Source organism: Pipra filicauda, unplaced genomic scaffold, assembly GCF_003945595.2.
Source record: "Pipra filicauda isolate LSUMZ 115617 unplaced genomic scaffold, ASM394559v2 scaffold394_size754893_pilon, whole genome shotgun sequence".
Classification (NCBI taxonomy): domain Eukaryota; kingdom Metazoa; phylum Chordata; class Aves; order Passeriformes; family Pipridae; genus Pipra; species Pipra filicauda.
Window position 1 is genome coordinate 546070 of NW_024104525.1, and position 13213 is coordinate 559282.

A 13213-nucleotide genomic window follows, 5' to 3' on the forward strand; every position below is an offset into this window, starting at 1 on the left:
CTAGTTACCTAGAGTGCACCCCCCTATAGGGAGAGTGCAATAAGTAACTCTTGTTTATTGTGAGTTAAATTAAACCTTTGTTGTTACTGATTAAATCATTATCTGATTAATTTGTCACGTATGGAACACAATAAAAAACTAATTGCTTTAATCTTCACAATCAAAGATGTGCCTTGTGAGCGGCAACACAGAATACTTCTTGAACAACTGGAGCCTTTCTACTTGCTTGTCATTTAGTTTCCCATTGTAACAGTGAACTGCTTTTGAGGTAGGGGATATTACTTTTATCCACAGATTGGATTTGTATGTGATCAATTTAATAGAGAGAATGAAAGGATTCGTTCTTAAATTAATATAATACTTCCATGTTATAAAGTAAAAGCAGGAAAGAAAATGTTTTTCATCAGGAAATGTGTTTAAGGAAACTAGTGGGACAGTTTTTACACTGTATTAAATTTCAACTGGTAGTAAAAAATGAATCAAACAAGATAAATGAATTTCACTATCTAGTTTATTGCTTCATTAGAAGAATTTTACTTACATGTTTACTTGAAGAAAAGGTATATATTCTATATCTCAGATATATCAGGGGGTTTTAATTCTCTGCTGTTATTTGCAATATGAACTTAATTACCAAATAAATATTTGATTCAGACACTAAGGGTGAATGTATTATTAGTTTATTTTAGGACATGGCATACTATTCTTAGGAAACTTGTACAAGGTATGAATATTGGAAGTACCTGAAATGCAGATTTAACAAAAAGACAATACTATTTTCTGAAAGGTAATTATAGTTTGACTGTTAGAAAACAGCACAGTGCAATGTTTTATTTAACCAAGTAAAGTCCGATATTGTGTACTATGTATTCTATAGGTAATACATTGCATTTTCTACTCTTCAGTAAACTTAATTATGCCATTCCACTACATATTAATGAGGAAAAGCATATGTGTGGCTGTGGGAGAGTCAGTTTATCAGATTATCACCTTGACATGCTTGACCATAGGTGCACTTTAGGGTCAAGGATATGTTCTGGATTTTCACAGTAAGATCTTAAAAATTGCACCAATCAATTCCAGCATTTATTAAGACAAAATTGCAACTAGTCACTCAGTCACAGCAAATAAATCTACAAGCAGTGGCAACTTAAAGGAAAATTACGTTATAAGGTGCATGCATTAGAATACTTCAGAAGCTAGAACTGTGAATTCCAGCTTGAGCAGAGGTTATGTTTTTATTTCATAAGATCTCAATTTGGCAAAACCAGTATGGTACCTAAAGCTCATACTAAGAAGTCTAATTCACAGTTTAGTCTCTTTGTCAAGAATATGCTCTTCATATTTGAAATCTTATAACCTTAATAATAGATTCCTATGAAGAAGTCATTTGTGTTGATATTTCTTCAGAATTAAGAATAAATTTATCATAACTTTTCATGGTATATGTAGCAGCTTACATGCATTTTATTTGCAAGCTTTTCAGATTAAGGGTTGGCTAAATGCCATGACTAGATATTGTAGTTTACCCTGGTAGGCAGCACAGCCCCATGCAACCACTTGTTCATTCCAATCCAGTGATATGAGAGAGATAGTCAAAAGGCTAAGTGAGAAACAACTCTTGGGTTCAGATAAAGACAGTTTGGTAGGTAAAGCAAAAGCCAAAAATCAAAACAAGGAATTAATTCACCACTTCCCATGGGCAGGCAGGTGTTCAGCCATTTCCAGGAGAGCAGGGATCCATCACACCTAATGGTGATGTGGGAAGACAAATGCAATAGCTCTGAAGGTCTCCCCCTTCCTTCTTCTTCCCCCACTTTTATATGTTGAACATATCACCATAAAGTAGGGGATATCTTTTTGGTCAGTTGGGGTCAGCTGTCCCAGCTGTATCCCCTCCCAATCTCCTGAGAAATTCCAGCCTCCTCACTGGTGCGGTAGAGTGAGAAGCAAAAAAGGCTTTGACCCCGTGTCAGCACCTCTCAGCAATAATGAAAACATCTCTATGTTATCAAGGCTCTTTTTCAGGACAAATTCAAAACAGAACACCACACATGCTACTGTGAAGAAATTAACTCTATCCCAGCCAAAACCAGTGCACTAAAGAACCAGAAAAGATTGATTTTAAAATCAATTTTGTTGTCTGTTCTTTTACCTCTAAAGAACACATCTCTTAAATAAAATTTTTTAAAAAAAGAAAATAATTGCATGATACAAATTATTTTGTACTGTGTAACAGTTAGGTTATGTAAAATGCATTTGGCAGTGGACATTAGACTTGACTAAAAAGATAAAAGTAAGATTTCTGACCTGAGATTCCAAATATCAGCTTCACTGATTACTTCAGGTTCTCTTATATCATGGAATTTTGTGTGTATTTTTCAATAAAACTACAGCACAAATCCAATCACATCAATATTAGTAATAGAGATTATAGTGAAATCAGACTGAAACAATAGATGAAATTAGAGGTAGGAGACCTTAAGAGTCCAGAAGAATGGAAGAAGTTTGCTTATGTCAAAACATATTTGACACAAAGAATGATACATACTATACTGAATAATAGCAACAATGAAAATAATAACAATAATGGCTAAAAGCAAAGTGAACCTGACACAACTTGGCATAATTTAGTTCTAACTGTAACATACTATACAAAATAAAATGCAAATTTCTTCTTATCAGTAAAATATGAAGATGTTTTTGCTTAAAAACTGGTTTGGTTTGCATTATTTTCTGCTCTGCAAATACTAGGGGTCTTTGCATAATGTAAGATCTACTCTTGAAACTTCTGTTCTTCAAAGAGCACTTTAGCTGTGTGATGAACAATCAGCATACCTCTAGTATTCTCATCAAGCCTTAAGTATTTTGTTATACTGTTGCTGTTCTGATTTTTCAGTGTCCTCCAGTTTTGTGCCAAGTTCACCAAAACACACTTTGTGGAAATGTTTTACAGATTTTGAAAGCTATAATTTCAAATATGCATCCCACAATACAGCTAAAACATTGACATTAGACTTTTATTGTACTTTCCATGTGAGTCAATTTATAGCTCAACAGAGTATTAATTCTGTTTTTCTTTCTCTAAAAAATACATTCCGCAAAATGCACTGGAGTAAATTACACATGAACTTTTTACTATTTGTTCAGATTGATTTTAAAAACACAAGTAAATATGAAAATGCAAATGAAATAAGCTGCCGGGCACTGATAAGTGACTCAGAGCAACTTCAAACATTTCTATTAAAGTAAAACACTGTACTTCTCACTGTTGACATGCGTTATCTATTCAGCCACTGCAACATGGTGCTCTTTTTGTTCCATGGCATGTAGTACCAGCCTGTAGATTTTTTTTGGTAGTAACAATAGAAACCAGGACCTAAAAGTTGCCCTAGCAAGCAACTGTGTTATCTTCTGATAATGCAGAAGTGTTATACATACTCACTGTGACAATGAGCATTTGGTGTTTTTCAGCAATTCAAATTGCTCTGTGCATTATATTATTCTATATTTACTAATTAGAGATTAGTGCCTAAAAATGACCAGTACAAACCTCGAGGGACAAAAACACAGAAAGAAATTGTAAATTAATGGTATAAACTGAAAAAGACAACAAATTATGAAAATTTTAACACTTTTCAGTGTATTCAGCTAAAACGAAACAAACAAATAAATAAAATTCGACCTACATTTCCTTTGTAAAAAATTATTGTATTATGCTGAATGTTGAAGTAACAGCTCTTCTGCTGTATAATCCAAACCCACTGACAAATAAGAAAAATGAGCATTATGAATACGGAAGTGCTGTAGAAGCCTTATGCAGTATTACTGGAAGGTCAGCTTACTGAAGGTCCCTTTCTGAATAACACAGCTCTTACATTTCCAGGAGTTCTTCTGTCTGGTTTCCAACAAGTTTGCTGTCACTTTCCTGACAATTAGAGTGTCCACCACATGATTGTTGAGATTTTGAGTTTGGGGCTAGGAATTAAAAATAATATATAAACTGTTAATGAGGCACTGTATTCATGTTTTACTAGTCTTGTGATTACAGAAATATAAATTTAATACCTTCTTATTTAAAAGGTTTCCTGGTTTATATGGAAATGTATTAATCAGCTTCCAAGCTCAAATACTTGCATTATACACTGAAGATTAGAATACTAATTTGACTATTTAAAGACAGCAACACTGTTACAGAAAACTGCAATGGAGTTTTTAGATGAAATACGTAAAGTGATATAAATACAGGAATCAAACCCCATAAAGTTTGAAGAGGAACATTCAAGTGTAGGGGCCTGCTTGGACTTTGTTAAGTGGTGAATTTATTCTCTTCCTTGCACAGGAGTAGTTAATCTCAGAGTCTTCAAATGAAGAATCAGAATCAATTCCACTCTTCTAAACTAAAATCAACTCCCACATGGAAATAAGTTTTGTGTTATGACTACAGTGGCTACAATTATTTTCAGCCTGAGATACTTTTGCAGTTTTCATAAGTACAAAGAAAACCATCTAGCTATTCTGATATAGCCTTGATTATTTCAGCAGTAAATTGAAGTTGAAGGGTAATTGTCATACTGCTTTTCATTTTCATGGCATATAACTAGCCTTCTCTTTCCTTGTTTCCTTCCCTTTCACTTTCCTATTTTCTTGGTTAATCCTGCATTCTCTCTCAAACGGTACACCTTAATTTCCAGGATATCAGTGTGTGTATTAGTTAATTTCACTAAAACAGTATTTCATCTAGACTTACTTTTGTTTTTAAACTCACTTCCCTTTCTAGACTCCCTTTTATATCAGTAGCAAGCTTACAAGATCTTACTATAATCCCAATAACCCTAATCTCTTTTTCTTTATTTGTGTTTGAGAGATAGATTTTTTTAAAATTTGTTCAAGGTATGACCCAACCTCCTTGTTGTTGTCACAATCATCATTAAATAACTCCATCACATTAACTCATGTCAAAACTCATGTCAGTGAGGCAAAGTTCCTAGCAACTGGAAAAAGGGGAACATCACAATAATTTTTAAAAGGAGTAAAAAGGAGGACCTTGGAAACTACTAAAAGTCAGCTTCAACTTGTGAGCAGAAGATCGTGGAACAGATTGTCATGGAAGATACATCAAAACATATGGAAGACAGAGAAGTAGACATAGCAAACATGTCTTCGCCAAGGGCAAATTTTACCTGACTAATCTAGTGCCCTTTATGATGGAGTAACTGCATCAGTGGGCAAGGGAAGATCTACTGATACTATCTACCTGAACTTCTGCAGGGTCCTTGATATGGCCTTCCACAACATGCTTCCTTTTAAGTTGAAGAGGCATGAAATGAATGATGGACAGATTATTTAGATGGATAAGGAATTGAACAGAGAGCTGTGTCCAAGAAGTTACAGTCCTTTTACCTTGCCCAATGTCCAAGGGAAAATCAGTAACAGGTGGTGTCAATCAGAGGTCTGAACTGGGACAAATACTATTCAATACTTTGGAATCTTAGAATCAAGGAAGGGTTTGGGTTGGAAGAGACCTTTAAAGATCATCTTGTTCACCGTCCTTGCCATGAGCACAGACACTTTTTACTAGATCAGGCTTCTCAAAGCCCCATCCAACCTGACCTTGAACACTTCCTTTGATGGGGAATTCTATGATTCTGTGATTAATTAAGCACAAGTTTCTATCCAATACCATGAAACTTACTTAGCCAGTGTAAAAAGTGAACATCAGAAGTGAACATTAAATCATTCACAATATTTGCAATCTTCTCATTGTAAGTATTGTAATAAAATCATGTATACAAATGTGTATTTTAAAAAATTTCTGGACTTCTTTTTGTCTTGATTTAAGCTTTATTTTCTTCTCATATTGTTTCAATGTCCATTGACTGTCATTAATTTATTTGCTCTGAGGAAATCTTCTTGATCATATCAATTTATAAGTAATAGAGACAAAAATGTCAGAGGCAGGCTGAGAAGTGAAATCATTGAAGAAATCAAGATCATATTCAAATTTAGAGGTATATCTAAATCTTTGAAAAATCAAAGTAGATATTAAACTAATAATGGCACACTTGAGAATGGGAAGTTTTTGAAGGATGTGCTATGTTAGAAACCCAAAGAGGAAGAGGAAAAGAGGAGGATACTCCCCTGGTAAAGCAGAATCAATCACAATTACAGAAGAGATAGGAGAGAGAAGACCTGAAATTATACGAAAATGATTTGAAGGAAAATTAACTGTCTAAATAATTCATGATTTTAAGGAAGAGTTAGACTAGTGAAGTAAAGATGGTTAGAAAAAACTTATTAGCCATGATCAATCAAGTGAGGAGAAAACAAATAAGAAATGTATTAAGATGGAGTTGTAGAAGAAGTAGTAATTTCAGGTAATAAATAAAAGTCACATATAAATGAACAAGATTACGAGGTGTTTTGTAAGGACTGATAAGACTTATCTATAAAACACATCTACTGCTTACTGTTTGCTACTGTGCTTCTTAATAGGTTTAGAATGATAAAGTAAGGGAAATGATAGATATGTTCGTACTGCAAATGGTTATGGAATAAGCTTACTTCTGAATAAAGAAAGCTACGGGGTGCTGTTAAAATTCAGTAGTTAATATATTGATTTTTAAACAGTGAATGGTAAACAATAATCAGCAAACATTAATATTCATACCAATGCTAACATTTTTGTATTATAAATAGTGATACTTAAACAAGCAAACAAACAAAACCCCCAACAAACTGTGGTAAAATAGAAGTGGTAGATGTTAAACAAAAGCTCCACTGAAGACAACATGATGTTTTTCTAGGCTCAATTACTCTTTTTCAGAATAAAATCATTACTATTAGAACTTATGTTCAATATTTGATGTTAATGAAATTACTTGATTTGAAAATTAATATTGCTCTTATTAAAAAAAATCAACATTAACATGCATATCAGATCATCTTTTTCTTGTCAAGTGGTCAGTCCCAGTTTAGAATGACTTTTTGTCAGCCATGATCCTACTGGGTTGAGAAATTATCAACATTTCAATGACTAGAAACATTCCATTTTTTTCTAATTTAATATTACAGATGAACAACTTATAAACCAAACTTTCTTAATCAATTTAAAACTCTATGTCCCTGACCACTTTGGCTGTTCTTCCCTTCACATACTCCACATATTTTTTAGCTGTGGATGCACAGAATTTCAAATGAAATTCCATCTTTCTTTGTATACTGGCACTGATATTTCTCTAGCCCTACCAAAACAGAACATTTTTAAGTTTCCCTCTAGTGGTTTTTCTTATGTTTCTTTGGTGGTCTTTTCATAGTCTGTGATTTTCAGATACACTCAGAAGAGAAATCATGACTTCAGTAATACTGGGTGATTCGGCTAACCAACATCCTATTTGATAGAATAATTCAAGGTTTCTAGTAAGATCTAGTTAATATTGACAATTGGGTCCAAAGTATGATTCTTCTCATTCTGAACTGACACGACCTTGACCCTGAAAATGTCTCTTTCTTGAGTACTGAAAGAGTCTAAACTAAAGTACAGACTACTGTAACAGTCTACATTGCAGATGTCTGAAAAAAGATTAATTGAATCTCACTTTTTGATGCAATATATTCTGTTGCTTAATTAGGTAGTTTGGTACTTTTAAATATTACACATTCTTTTGGTGGAATTTTGTCTTAAAAAAAAGGAGAAATATAGAAGTTTGCAGTATTTTTATTGTGGGTTATTTTCCTGCAGCATAGTTGGAGCTAGCCAAATTATTTGATCTTCCTTTCCAAAATCATGTGAACACAGCAGATATAAAATTAATTAAATCAAATCAAACAAATATGACTTATTTTACACGATTTTGATTCCATCCAATTAAGATCCAGGAAGTGCCAAAGCTTAATTTTTCTGATGGGTCTTTAATGCCTTATACAAATTAACAGTGATTATTCATTATGTTAGTTCTTAGACAAGGTCAAATGTGAATTCTGTGCAAATAGATAACAAAATGTGCAGGACTAGCTGTTTTGAACAAGCCCTTGAATGCAAACAGTGTCTGTTTTGATTATGCATTTCTAATTCAGCTAGGAAATGAAAGAAATATGTGACTTGTAGCTCAAGAAATGTTAACCTTGTTGGTCCTACTTTCATTTTATAGGAAATTTGTAGAAAAATTAACTGTATTTTCCACCATAAGTTTAATAGTGTGGATATCTTAAACTGCTTTGGAATAATGTAATCTTATTACTGTATGTATTTACACATTTAGCAATTATGACATGCCTTTGGGTGTAGTGTGATGAATATATTCTATACCCTTAGTATAAACAGGCCCACAGCAGGTTTATGCAACAAGATGTTTTGTTTAAGAGATTATATAATAATTCTGAATAATTTTTTTTAGTATACATGATTTTACTCATGTGAATTGATTTTGCTTTTTCCATAAAGTAAGTAACAGTGGTTATACAGAATAAGATCTTTTCAGCAGATATGTACTCCCATATGACACGTAGTCTTGTTCCATCCATACTTACAAATCAGATTCTGAGAACAAGAGAGAGCTGGTTTGCCTTAGATCTTTTCTGTATATTCTGGATCTTTCTTTGTATGTTTTGGGGAGCACTACCTTCTTTGCAGGAAAGGGTCTAAAAATCTTCTATGATATTCTCTGAAATGGTGTCCTAGTCTTAGTATGTAACTCACGTCTATTGAGAAATAAGTCTAATTATCCATAATTTCAAAGCAGATCCCTATTTATAATGCATGATATAGTCCATCAGGAAAACACTGGATACCTATAAGGAAATCACTGTGGTATGGCTATGTCTCATTGATGGTGATAAGTCATTAAAGTAGGAGGGAGGGGCACAGTATGAGGAGAACAATCTGGTGAGTCAGTGCTTTTGGAATATTGATAAAAGATTCACTTAAGTATGGAATGGTCAATGTTTTTTTTTAAGCAATCAATTTATTGCATTAACTTCGTTTTTCAGTTTTTGCACTGGAGAATGTTTCTTGGATGCTGACAAATTAACAGAAGTTTTTTGAACCTCTTGAAAACAGGAAGATGAAATATATGATTTAGATCCTGATATTACAGTATTAGGACCTCAGAGTAATTGGCACTTAGTCACATGCACCTTCACACCTTCCTAATGTGACACGCATGTAACAAATATCTGGCTTTTTCCTTCTTTTTAGGCCTGTCCAAATTTTTATTCTGATATGTATTTTTCAACTTAGATTCATGAAAAGCTCATTAGGCTTGTGATAACTTTGAAATACTGCATAGAAGGAAAGGAATCAAGCCTCTTTCTGTTTTATTAATTATACTTAATAGAGGTTTCAAAAATTTTCTCATTCTAGGCAGGTGTTTAAAACAATATAATAATAATAATAATAATAATAATAATAATAATATCTTACCATCAGCTTTTGCCTTGGTATATTCTAATGTATAGTAATGACTCCTGCTCTTCAGAAGATATATTTGGACTCTGGATCTAAGTGCGTATGTAGATACTTTCCTTTGATCTTGAGTTCTACCTCAAGATCCTTAAAACACTGCTACAAAGAGGACTCCAGACAACTTTCTGTAGCTGTCAAACATTTCTTACTGGCTAACACTCGGAGCCTTCCTATTGCTAGTTTAGTACAGTTGTGACAAACACTTAAAATTTTCTCCATGGATAACTTGGCATGTAACTGTGAAATTTATCTCTAGACAGACATCTGAAAAGTAGTTGTTTTGCTCTCAATATGGAAACAGCTGTATCCTATTTTACATGTATTCTTTAGGCTTTTATTTGACCTCAAACAAAATCAAGAAGGAAGTTCAAGGTCAGATATCTTAATCCTAAAACTCTTTCTCTCACTCTTTTACTACGTAAATTGAACTGGGTTCTGGGAAATAAATAATTTTCAATGCTAACTGGGAGATAAGTTTATCCTCAGTCTTTTTTCCAGACCTAGAATGCCTCTAAAGTAAAAAATTATTCCCAAATGAAATTTGCTTGTTTTGCAACAGTGTCACACCATCAGCACTTATTTTGTGTATCATACACGGCTACTGGTAGAACTCACCTCTGCTGTACTGATGCCTACTCAGATGTTCCCCATTAGTACCTATTCCCATTGAGACATAATGCATTTTAATTTTGTATAAGCTGAATTTCATCTTCCTGATTGCAGGTCCCACACAAATTTGTCAGGACCATTTAGAAGTCTGAGCCTTGTTATCAAACTGACATTTCTTTTGGCTGGATGTCATCAGCAAATTTTAGAAGTTAAACTCACTTTTCTATAATACCATTAATGAAAAACTGACTTTAAGAGAGAACCTTTTTCAGTTTAAGATGCTTCATAATTGCAAACAAAACCATTGATAACTATAATCAGAGAATCATTTTCCAGCCATCTTGAGTGCCTACAACAACTAGACTTTAGTTTATTTATGAGATGGTTTTTGGGACAGAGTCAATCATTCTTCTGTGGTTTTGATATGTCACATCTATTCCTACAGTCCATAAAAAAAAGAATAAATCTCCATTCCCTGCCAAACATCATAGACAAATATATACAATTTTCCAGTCCTCTGTGACCCCCATCTATTCTCTTGAGTTCTTAAGAGATACTGAAGTGATCTTAAGTGACCTCCCCTAAGTCCTCTGGCATGCTTGTTGAATTATTTCATTGGTCCCTGAGGAACACAGCAGAGATGCCATACCAAGACCTCCTTTAATGTGATTTTTATATATACATTTTCTTTTTTCCCCTGAACTCCAGCTTGAATCCCTATCTCCTTGTGAAGCTTAACTGTATTATGCACCTTGTCACAGATTACCTTTCATGCTCACCTAATCCAAGAATGCAATGCAACACCCCCATAACTTTTCCAATTTGAAGTAGGTCTTTTTTTTTTTTTTCTGTATTAAGCACTTATCACTCTTTTCTTGCTGTTTTTCTGTCTCTTGTTGCTTAAAACTGGGGTTTTTTTCCTCCTGATTTTCCTTGTTTGCATTATTGGTTTGAAATTAGGGGAAAAGAGAAGTAAACAAAAAATATATTTCCAACTTAATTTGTTGCCTGAAATAGAAAGTAAAACAAAATCATTGCTATGTCATTAAGGATCTTCCCTTGAGGTAAAAAGTTGGCTTTGTTTGCTAAGGAGCAGTACACTAGAATATAAAGTAAATGATGGAAGAAATGTTATGCTTCTCTAAGCCTAAAAAAATCAAAGGAGTTTTGAGTGATTTTTCACAATCAGTTTAATTTTCCCTAATTTTTAGCTAATTAATTCTTGCTAGCTCATTAGAAAGTGTGCACAATATTTTGAAGATGAATATTCCCATATATGTTCACAGTTCAAGTAATCATTTGGTTGATTAAAATTTTTTCATGTTCTTTATTCTGTTAAATACACACAAAAGCCACTATCACTGAATGTCTTTCTAGGTATTTTTTATCAGGTAATTAGCCGGAACACTGGAACATCATAATCCTGACTTCTAGACTTGGTTAAACTAGAGGTGTTTGTTTAGTTTGAAATTGTTATATAAATCTCTGTTCCACATTATGAGAAACAAGGGAGTTGTGGATTTTAGTTGGAAATTTTGCAATGTTCTTGAATATTGTTGGGTGTTCTTTTTGTGATAATTTAATGCTTAGTTTGAACATTCAGAATGAAATATAAATATAAGCAAGTTTTAAATTGTTACCTAAATTCTGAGTAAAACAATAAAGTGTGGTTTTGCTTAGTACATGTGTAAGTTTTTTTTATTCTGATGAAGTGATCCAAACTTTTATAAAAACATTAGAAAAATGTGTTTGAGAGGAAATAAGCAAATTCTATAATTCTTCAGGGCATTCTCTAAGTCCCAGCACAGCAACATAAAGAGGGTCATCGGAAGCTCAAATACAAATAAGATTTTCTCAACATGCTGGATGAACTTTCTTTCTAAAGCACTCAGAATATGAATGTAGTTAATTCACAATAACAATGTGTAAGGCTTAATAAGAATGCAGTGTCAGTAAGTATCTCTTACTAGGAGATTCTCAACTGAGATTGACTGAGGGAATCTGAGTGTGTAATAAAATTTCTTCAGGCAAAGAAACAAGGAATTTCTATAACCATTTATAGTGGTTGAAAATCAGCAGGAAAGAACAACTGGTTAAGGTCATTCTTCAGCGCACAAAACTGCCAACAATTCCAAATCTCAAAAACAAGTTCTCTTAAAAATACATAAACTTTACATTTCCAAGTCACTTTCAGTCATTTCTTGAACATTTCCAGGGGTGGTCAGTCGACCACTTCCATGGGCGTTGCAATGCTTAACAACCCTTCCAGCAAAAAAATTCTTCCTGATGTCCAACCCAAACTGCCCCTGATGCAGCTTGAGGTCATTTCCTTTTGTACTGTCAGTTGTTACTTGGGAAAAGAGACCAATCCCCATGTCTATAAGCACTGAATTTTCTTGCCATGGTTTCTAAACTCTCCTGTGACTCTAAATGCCTGGGTATTCCTATTCATAAAAGGATATAATAGAAGAGTTTCTGTAATAGAGGATCAACTTTTCTAGACCCTCAAAAACAAATTATCAGGTGTTGCAAAATCTAAACATACTCCTTTCTTAAAATAAATAATATAAGGTACTGTACTGCTCCTAAAGATTTGGGGGAATTTTTTTAGGTATTTTGTTTAGTTTGGTGTGGGTTTTTTGTTTTGTTTTGTTTTTTTGGGGGGAGGGGGCTGTTTGTTTGTTTCTCCAAAATGCAGCATGTATATACACATTAAAGAAGCTCCCCAAATATACACTGTGTTGAAAGGACATTCACAAAAACTAAAACTACTTGATCAGTATTTGAGTGTTACAAAAAGATAAAACCCAGTAATCTAGCAGTTGCAGCTGAAATACAGGTATTGAAGAACAGATAAATTTTCTGGAAAATTGAAATAAATTGAAAACTGAAGATCTGCATGCAAATGGATGGATGAAACATAAAGAAAGAAGGGACAATATGCATAGTGAAAAGATTTTTAAATTTAGGAGAAGATTTATCAGGCTAGTTTTAGAGCCACAATGTTGGACAAAGAAACAGGACAAAGAAGAAGAACTGTCAGATTTAGATATTAATATAATTAATTTTTTTTTTTATTACTGGAAACAGACATAGTACTAAAAATATAACTTAAAAATGCAGATTAAGATATATTATTAA